At 52.7% G+C, this 9,427-nt stretch overlaps 4 pseudogenes; all 4 read right to left on the bottom strand.

Moving 5' to 3' along the window:
• Nucleotides 1-596: 596 nt before the first annotated feature.
• LOC112615811 lies at nt 597-715 on the bottom strand (annotated as a pseudogene).
• A 1,498-nt stretch (nt 716-2,213) lies between these two features.
• LOC112614686 lies at nt 2,214-2,332 on the bottom strand (annotated as a pseudogene).
• A 2,570-nt stretch (nt 2,333-4,902) lies between these two features.
• LOC112616157 lies at nt 4,903-5,021 on the bottom strand (annotated as a pseudogene).
• A 2,198-nt stretch (nt 5,022-7,219) lies between these two features.
• LOC112614806 lies at nt 7,220-7,338 on the bottom strand (annotated as a pseudogene).
• Between the last annotated feature and the right edge of the window lie 2,089 nt (nt 7,339-9,427).

Raw genomic sequence — 9,427 nt, 5'->3', positions numbered from 1 at the left:
AGAAAGAAAGAGAAAGAAAGAAAGAAAGAAAGAAAGAAAGAAAGAAAGAAAGAAAGAAAGAAAGAAAGAAAGAAAGAAAGGAGGGAGGGAGGGAGAGAGGCAGGGAGGGAGGGAGGCAGGGAGGGAGGGAGGCAGGGAGGGAAAGAAAGAAAAGAAAGAGAAGGAAAGAAAGAAGAAAGAAAGAAAAGAAACAATGAAAGAAAAAAGAAAGAGAGAGAAAGAAAGAAAGAAGGAAAGAAAGAAGAAAGAAAGAAAAAAAAAGAAAGAAAGAGAGAAAGAAAAGAGAGAGAGAAACAAACTAAAGAAAGAGTTAAAGAAAGAGGAAAAAAGAAAGAAAGAAGAAAAGAAAGAAAGAGAGAGAAAGACAGAAAGAAAGAAACAAAGAAAAGAAATAAAGAAGGAAAGAAAGAAGAAAGAAAAGAAAGAAAAAAGATGGAAGGAAAGAGAGGAAGAAAGAATGAAAAGAAAGAAAGATGGAAGCAAAGAAGAAAGAAAGATGGAAAGATAGAAGGAGAGAAGGAAAGAAAAGATAGAAAGAAAAAAAGAGAGAGAGAAGGAAATAAAGGAAGGTAGAATAGAAAGACAAGAAAGCAAAAAGCCTACAGCATGTGGTATTCCCAGGTGGTCTCCCATCCAAGGACTAACCAGGTCCTACCCTACTTAGCTTCCGAGATCAGACGAGATCTGGCACGTTCAGGGTGGTATGATTGTAGATGCCATGGCACCGGGCGTGCCCATGGGGCCTGAGGCCTGGATCTCTGGCATGTCCTCAGGACTGGAGTTTACAAGAAGTTGGTGCAATGAGAATCCAGGTGCAAAGGGACTGTTTTCCTGGTGACTGGTGAAGTAATGTCCTTCTCCTGGATAAAGCAGCCCATGCGTTCTGGAGCGGAGGTCTTGGCTGACATGTGTGGCACGCGCTGCCCCTGCCCGTCCCTTCCCCCAGATTGAAAGGTTGCAGTGGCGCCCAATGTGTGGATTGGATCCCATGGGCATTCCGGGAATGGGAAGGCACCATGAATCACCGGGAACCCACGTCTGCGCCTTTGGTGTCCGGCCCCCTGCTCTCCCTGGCTGGAGCCAGGCTCCTGGCAGGGCAGCGGTGAGGCAGAAGAAGTGAGATGCTGCTGCCTGGTGGTGCATTGGTGCTGGATCCTCAGGAGGAGGTCCCTACCTGTGGCAGGGGGGTAGACAGGTGATAATGGGGGAACAGAGTCAAGGGAGGTTGGGAAGCATGATGACAGTAGGGGCATTTGAGGGAGGGGGCAACCCACAAAAGCCTGCAGCAGGCCGGGCATGGTGGATCATGCTTGTAATCTAGCACTTTGTGTGGCTGAGGAGGGTGGATCACTTAGTCAGGAGATCCAGACCAGCCTGTCTAACATGGTGAAACCGCATCTCTACTGAAGCTACAAAATATGAGCCGGGCATGGTGGCTGTGCCTGTAGTCCCAGCTGCTCAGGAGCCTTAGGCAGGAGAACGGCGTGAACCCCGGAGGAGGAGGTTGCAGTGAGCCAAGGTCATGCCACTGCACTCCAGCCTGGGAGACACAGCAAGCAGCAGACCAACATGGCACAAGTATACATATGTAACAAACCTGCACGTTATGCACATGTACCCTACAACTGAAAGTATAATAATAATAAATAAATTTAAAAAAAAAAAAAGACTCCGTCTGGAAGAAAAAGGAAGAAAGAAAGGCAGAAAGTAAGGCAGAAAGAAAGAAAGAAAGAAAGAAAGAAAGAAAGAAAGAAAGAAAGAGAAAGAAACAAACAAAGATAGAAAGAAAGCAAGAGAGAGAAAGAAAAGAAAGTGAGAAGGAAAGAAAGAAAAAGAAAGAGAGAAAGAAGGAAAAGAAAGAAAGAAAGAAGAAAGAAAGAAAGAAAACGAAGAAAGAAGGAAAGAAAGAAAGAGAGAAAGAAAAGGATGAAGGAAAGGAAGAGACAAAGTAAGAAAAGAAAGAAACAAAGAATGACAACAAGAAAGAAACAGAGACAAAGAAAGAATGAAAGAAAAGAAAGAAGAAAGAAAGATAGAAAAGAAAGAAAGAAAGAAAAGAAAGAGGGAAAGAAAGAAGGAAGAATGAAAGGAAGAAAAGTGGAAAGAAAGAAAGAGAGAAAGAAAGAAAAGAAAGAACGAAAGAGAGAAGAGAGAGACAGAGAAGGAAAGAAAGGCAGGTAGAAAAGAAAGAAAGACAAGAAAGAAAACAAAAATGCCTAAAGCACCCGGTATTCCTAGGCGGTCTCCCATCCAAGTACTAACCACGCCCCACGCTGCTTAGCTTCCGAAATCAGGCGAGATCAGGGGGGTTCAGGGTGGTATGCCAGTAGACACCGGCAGAGGTGCCTGGCTGGCCCAAGAGCCCGGCCCAGCCATACCCATCGGCTTCCAATCGGCACTGCCAACCCAGGGCCTCCGGGCTGGTATCAGGACCCCCGAGCCGCTCACCTGTGGCCTTCTCTGGGCTCCCAAGCTGCCGAGCTTCCACCTCGTCGGGCCTGCTCGGAACAGGGAGTGCTCCGAGGCGTCAGGGCCCAGGGCCCACGATCCTGGAAACCCGTCTGGTCCTCCGCCCTGTTGCAGAGGTATTTTTTGGATCCCTGGCGGCTCAGGAGCTCCTGCGAGGCCCCCTCTTGCCCCACCCAACCAGAGCCATCTGAGCTGGCCAAGGGCAAACAGCCGGACCAGCCGATCCTGGCCCTTTTCTCACAACGCCCCCACCACAGTGGCTTGTCTCAACCAAGACCCGGCCGGTGAGCGACAGGACGTAGGGGTTTGGGGATTGGTAGATGACCCTGTTTTGCCCGGAGCTGACACTTGTGACGGCAGCCTGATCCCCAGAGAGAAGGGCTCAGAGAAACCCAGACACACCCCACCACCACCAGGAGAAAATCCGCAGCCCCACACACAGACACACCTGTGCGGTTGCATACAAGAACCCACACACGTGCTTGCGCACACACACAGAAACACACACACACATACACACACATGCACGCCCGCACAATGGCTTGAAGGAGAGCAAGGAACAGATGGATGGAGAGATTGAAATCGAGGGAGGGTGAGAGCGATCGAGAGAGACAGGGGAGGAGGAGAGGGAAAGAGACAGACAGAGAGGCAGAGAAAGAGAGAGAGACAGAAAGACAGACGGAAGACGACAGAAGTAGCGCAAGGTGCAGGGGCAAACCCAGAAGAGAGAGGGGAAGGGAGCTAGAGAGCAAGAGCGACAGAGCCTTGGAGAGGGAGCGCCCTGCTCCTTTATGCAGTTCCCTTTTGGGCAGGCCGGATAGGGTGGAGGGGGCTTGGGCTGGGCCAGAACAGGGTGGCCAGGCCGTCCAAGTGAGAGGAGAAACGGAGCACTGACACAGGTTTTGTCTTGGATTAATTGCTTGCTTTGGAGGTGGGTTTCATAGGCTCTTTCCTTTTTTGGAACCTCCATGTGCTCTTCTCTTCACGTGGTGCAGTGGTCCCCTTGATTTGTCGAGTGCACCCGCCCATTTTGTGGGGGCCGTGGAACTGGGTGTGCCCACGGGGCCCGAAGCCTGGGTCTCTGGCGAGTCCTCGAGACTTAATTTACACGAGGTTGCTAGCAATGGGAATTCGGATGTACAGGAACTGTTTTCCTGGTGGCTGGCGTAGCAACGTCCTTCCCCCAGATAAAGCAGGCCGTGTATTCTGGAGCAGAGGTCTTGGCTGGCGTGTATGGCACCTGCTGCCCCTGCCCTTCTCTTCTCACAGTTTGAAAGATTCCGGCAGTGCTTGATGAGTGTATTGAATCCTGTGGGCATTCTGGAAGGGGGTAGGCACCATGAATGGCAGGAAACCTGTGCCTGTGCCTTTGGGGTCCGGCCCCCTGCCCTCCCTGGCTGGAGATGGGCTCCTGGCAGGGCGGCGGCTAGGCGGAAGTGGTGGGATGCTGCTTCCCAGTGGTGCTTTGTTGGTGTCCCCCCAGAAGGAGGTCCCCAGCTGCAGCGGGAGTGTAGGGGATCCATAAATGGAGAGCAGAGTCAAGGGAGGTTGGGAAACATGGCGACAGAAGGGGGAAGGGATGGAGGGGAGAAGTCACAAAAGCCTACAGCAGGCTGGGCGTGGTGGAAAACGACTGTAATCCCAGTACTTTTGGAGGCCAAGGCAGGTGGATCACGAGCTCAGGAGATCCAGACCAGTATGGCTTACACGGTGCAAAACCGTGTCTACAAAAACTACAAAACATGAGCTGCGTGTGGTGGTGGGTGCCTGTAGTCCCAGCTGCTGAAGACGCTGGTTCAGGAGAATGGTGTGTACCCAGGAGGCGGAGCTTAAAGTGAGCCGAGATTGTGCCACTGTACACCAGCCGGGGTGACAGAGGGAGACTCCATCTGGAAGAAAAAGAAAGAAAGAAAGAAAGAACAAAAGAAAAAAGAAAGAGAGAGAAAGAGAGGATTAAAGAAAGAAGAAAGAAAGAAAAAAAGAAGGAAAGAAAGAAAGAAAAGAAAGAAAGGAAGAGAGAGAAAGAAAAGAAAGGAAGAAAGGATTAAAGAAAGAAGAAAGAAGGAAAGAAAGAAAGGAAGGAAAGAGGGAGAGAGAAAGAAAGAAAAGAAAGGATTAAAGAAAGAAGAAAGATAAAAGAAAGAGAGAAAGAAAGGATAGAAAGAAGTAAGAAAGAGAGAAAGACGGAAAGAAAGAAAGACAGAGAGAGAAAATAAAAAAAGAAAAGAAAGAAGGAAAGATAGAAGAAAGTAAGAAAGAAAGAGAGAATGAAAGAGAGAAAGAGAGAGAAATAAGGAAAGAAAAGAAAGAAGGAAAGAAAGAGAGAAAGAAAAGAAAGAAAGAAGGAAAGAGAGAAAGAAAGAAAGAAGAGAGAGAGAGAGAAGGGAAGAAAGGAAGGTAGAAAAGAAAGAAATGCGAGAAAGACAGCAAAATAGGGTACAGCAAATGGTATTCCCAGGCAGTCTCCCATCCAAGTACTAACCAGGCCCAAACCTGTTTAGCTTCCGAGATCAGACAGGATCGGTTGCATTCAGGGTGGTATGGCAGTAGATGACGGTGGAGGTGCCTGGCTGCCCCAAGAGTGGGGCCCTGCCATGCCCACAGACTTCCAGCCAGCATGGCCAGCCTGGTGCCACTGGCCTCGGATCAGGACACCCGAGCTGCTCACCTGCAGCCTTGCCCCGTCTCCGGGGCTCCCAAGCTTCCATCACGTCAGACCCTCTTGGAACAGGGAGTGTTCTGAGGCGACAGGGACCAGGGCCCACGATCCTGAGACCCCATCCAGTCCTCCCCACTGTCGCGGAGGTATTCTTTCCAATTCCTGGCTGCTCAGTAACTCCTGAGAGGACCCCTCTTGCGCCACCCACGCAGAGCCATCGGGACTGGCCAAGGTCGAACAGCCAGCCCAGCCGCATGTGGCCTTTTTCTCACAACATCCCCACCACGGTCGCTTGTCCCAACCAAGACCCAGCATGTGGGCCAGAGGGTGTGGTGGGTTGGGGGTTGGGGGATGTCTCTGCTTTGCCCTGGGCTGGCAGTAGCGCCAGCAGCCTGATCCCCCTCCACAGGGGCTGAGGCACACACAGACAAACACACACACACACACACACACACATGCACGCACACACAAACGGCTTGAAGTAGAGCAAGGAAGAGATGGATGGAGAGATTGAAACCAAGGGAGGGAGAGAGACCGCCACTGAGAGAGACAAGCGAGGAGCAGAGGAAAGAGACAGACAGAGAGGCAGAGAAAGAGAGAGGGACAGAGAAAGAGAGACAGAGAGATAGAGGGAAGGCGATAGAAGTACCACGAGGTTCAGGGGCAAACCCAGAAGTGAGAGGGGGAGGAAGCTAGAGAGAGCGATAGAGCCTTGGAGAGGGAGCGCACTTCTCCAGTAGGCAGGGTCCTTTTGAACAGGCCGCGATAGCGTGGAGGGGTTGGGCTGGGCCAGAACAGGGTGACCAGGCCGTCTATGCGAGAGGAGCAATGGAGCGTGGAGACGGGTTTTGTCTTGGATTAATTGCTTGCCTTGGAGGTGGGTTTCGTAGGCTCATTCCTTTGCTGGCACCTCCCTGTGCTCTTGGTGCAGTGTGGTTGGCCCCTTGATTTGTAGAGTGTGCCCGCCCATTTGGCGGGAGCCGTGGAACTGGGAGTGCCCATGGGTCCCGAGGCCTGGGTCTCTGCTGTGTCCTTGGGACTGGAGTTTACACGAAGTTGCTGACAATGGGAATCTGGGTTCACAAGGACTGTGTTCCTAGTGGCTGGTGATGCAATGTCCTTCCACCAGATAAAGCAGCCCCTGCGAACTGGAGTGCAGGTGTAGGCTGACGTGTGTGGCACCCGCTGCCCCTGCCTGCCCCTTCCCCCAATTTGGAAGGTTCTGGGGGCACCTGATGAGTGGATTGAATCGCCTGGGCGTTCCGGGAGTGGTAAGGCACAGGGAAAGGCAGAGAACACGTGACTGGACTTTTGGGGTCCGGCGCCCTGCCCTCCCGGGCTGGCGCTGGGATCCTGGTGAGGCAACGGTGAGGCAGAAGTGGTGGGATGCAGCTGCCCAGTGGTGCTTTGGTGGCAGACCCCAGGAGGAAGTCCCCAGATGCAGCTGGGTGTAGGTGGGTGATAAAGGGGAAGGAGGGTCAGGGGAGGTCGGGAAGGATGGTGACAGTAGGGGGAAGAGATTGAGAGGGGAAGCCACAAAAGCCTACAGTAGGCTGGGCGTGGTGGATCATGCCTGTAATCCCAGCAGTTTCGGAGGCTGAGGTGGGTGGATCACGAGATCAGGAGATCCAGACCACCCTGGCTAAAACGGTGAAACCCCATCTCTACTAAAACCACAAAACATGAGCTGGGTGTAGGGGCAGGCGCCTGTAGTCTGAGCTGCTCGCGAACCTGAAGCAGGAGAATGGCGTGAACCCTGGTGGCAGAACTTGCAGTGAGCCGAGATTGCGCCGCTGCACTCCAGCCTGAGTGACAGAGCGAGACTCCATCTGGAAGAGGAAGGAAGGAAGGAAGGAAGGAGGGAAGGAAGGAAGGAAGGAAGGAAGGAAGGAAGGAAGGAAGGAAGGAAGGAAGGAAGGAAGGAAGGGACAACGAGAGAAGGAAAGAAAGAGACAAAGAGAGAAGGAAAGAAACGAAAGAGAGAAGGAAAGAAACGAAAGAAAGTAGGAAAGAAAATAGGAAATAAGAGAGAGAAAGAAAAGGGAAGAAAGGAAGGTAGAAAGGAAAGAAAGACAAGAAAGATAGTATAAAAGCCTACAGCACCCAGTATTCCCAGGAGGTCTCCCATTCAAGTACTAACCAGACCTGACCCTGCTTAGCTTCTGAGATCAGACAAGATCAGGCACGTTCAGGATGGTATGACTGTAGATGTGGGCAGAGGTGCCTGGGTGCCCCAAGAGCCTGGCCCAGCCATGCCCACCAGCTTCCAGCCAGCCCCGCCACCAGTCTCAGATCAAGACCCCTGTGCCTCTGGCTCTCAGCCTTCGCCCGGCTCCCGAGCTGCCGAACTCCCACCATGTCAGGCCCGATCGGAACATTGAGTGCTCTGAGGCGTCAGGGCCCAGGGCCCATGATCCTGGGACCCATTCCGGTACTCTACCCTGTCGTGGAGGTATTCTTTTGGATCCCTGGCCACTCAGGAGCTCCTGCGAGGCCCCCTCTTGCCCCACAAACCTAGAGACATCAGGACTGGCCAAGATCAAACAGACGGCCCAGCCACGTGTGGTTTTTGCCTCACAATGCCTAAACCACGGTCGCTTGTCCCAACCAAGAGCCGGCCTGTGGGCAAGAGGGCATGGGGTTTGGGGGTTGGGGGATGGCTCTGCTCTGCCCCAGGCTGGCAATAGAACAGGTAGCCTGATCCCCTGTGAGACCAGCTGAGAGAAACCCCGACACATCCCACCACCACCAGGACCAAATCCACAGCCCCACATATAGACACACCTGGGCGCACCCGCATTGGAAACCATACACGGGTGCGCGCAGACACACAGACACACAGACATGCACGCACACACAAAAGGCTTGAAGGAGAGCATGGAAGAGATGGATGGAGAGATTGAAACCAAGGGAGGGAGACAGACAGCGATTGAGAGAGACAGTTGAAGGGAAGAGGGAAAGAGATAGACAGAGAGGCAGAGAAGGAGAGAGGGACAGAGAAAGAGAGAGAGACAGAGAGACAGAGGGAAGGTGACAGAAGTAGCGTGAGGTGAAGGGGCAATCACAGAAGAAAGAGGGGGAGGGAGTTAGAGAGCGAGAGTGATAGAAACTTGGAGAGGGAGCGTCCTGCTCCAGTAGGCAGGGTGCTTTTGAGCAGACCTGGATAGGTTGGAGGGGGATTGGGCTGGTCCAGAACAGGGTGACCAGGCCGTCCATGAGAGAGGAGCAATGGAGCACTGTGACAGGTTTTGTCTTGGATTAATTGCTTGATTTGGAGGTGGTTTTCGTAGGCCCCTTCCTTTGCTGGCACTTCCCTGTGCACTTGGTGCGGTGCAATGGACCCGTTGATTTGCAGAGTGTGCCCGCTCATTTAACAGGAGCCGTGGAACCAGGCATGCCCACGGGGCCAAAGGCCTGGGTCTCTGGCTTGTTCCTGGGGACTGTAGCTTACACGAAGTTGGTGGCAATGGGAATCGGGGTGCACAGGGACTCTTTTCCTGGTAGCTGGTGAAGCAATGTCCTTCCCCAGGAAAAAGCAGCCCCTGCATTCTGGAGGAGAGGTCTTGGCTGGCGTGTGTGGCACTTGCTGCCCCTGTACGCCCCTTTAACCAGTTTGGAAGGTTGCAGCAGGATCTGATAGGTGGATTGAATCGCCTGCATGTTCTGGGAGCGGGAAGGCACGGCGAATGGCAGGGAACGCGCGCCTGTGCCTTTGAGGTCTGGTCCGCTGCCCTGGACTGGAGCCGGGCTCCCGGCAGAGCAGCCATGAGGTGGAAGCGGTGGGGTCCTGCAGCCCGGGGGTGCTTTGGTGGCGGAAACCCAGTAGGAGGTTCCAGGCTGCGGCGGGTGTGTAGGCAGGCAATAAAGCGGGAGCAGAGTCAGGGGAGGTTGGGAAGCATACTGACAATAGGGGGAAGAGAGGGATTTGGGAAGCCACAAAAGCCTACAGCAGGCCAGGTACTGTGGATCACGCTTGTAATCCCAGCACTTTGGGAGGCCAAGGCGGGTGGATCACAAGGTCAGGTGATCCAGACCAGCCTGGCTAACACAGTGAAATGCCGTCTGTACTAAAACTACAATACATGAGCTGGAGGTGGTGGTGGGCACCTGCAATCCCAACTACTCGGGAGACTGAGGCAGGAGAATGGCGTGAACCCGGGAGTAGGAATTTGTGGTGAGCCGAGATTGAGCCACTGCATTCCAGCTTGGGTGACAGAGCGAGATTCTGTCTGGAAGAAAAAGAAAGAGAAAGAAGGAAGGAAGGAAGGAAGGAAGGAAGGAAGGAAGGAAGGAAGGAAG

Source organism: Theropithecus gelada, chromosome 1 (assembly GCF_003255815.1).
Source record: "Theropithecus gelada isolate Dixy chromosome 1, Tgel_1.0, whole genome shotgun sequence".
Taxonomy (NCBI): Eukaryota; Metazoa; Chordata; class Mammalia; order Primates; family Cercopithecidae; genus Theropithecus; species Theropithecus gelada.
The sequence above is the reverse complement of the archived record's forward strand: the minus strand, read 5'-3'. Positions and strand labels throughout refer to the sequence as shown.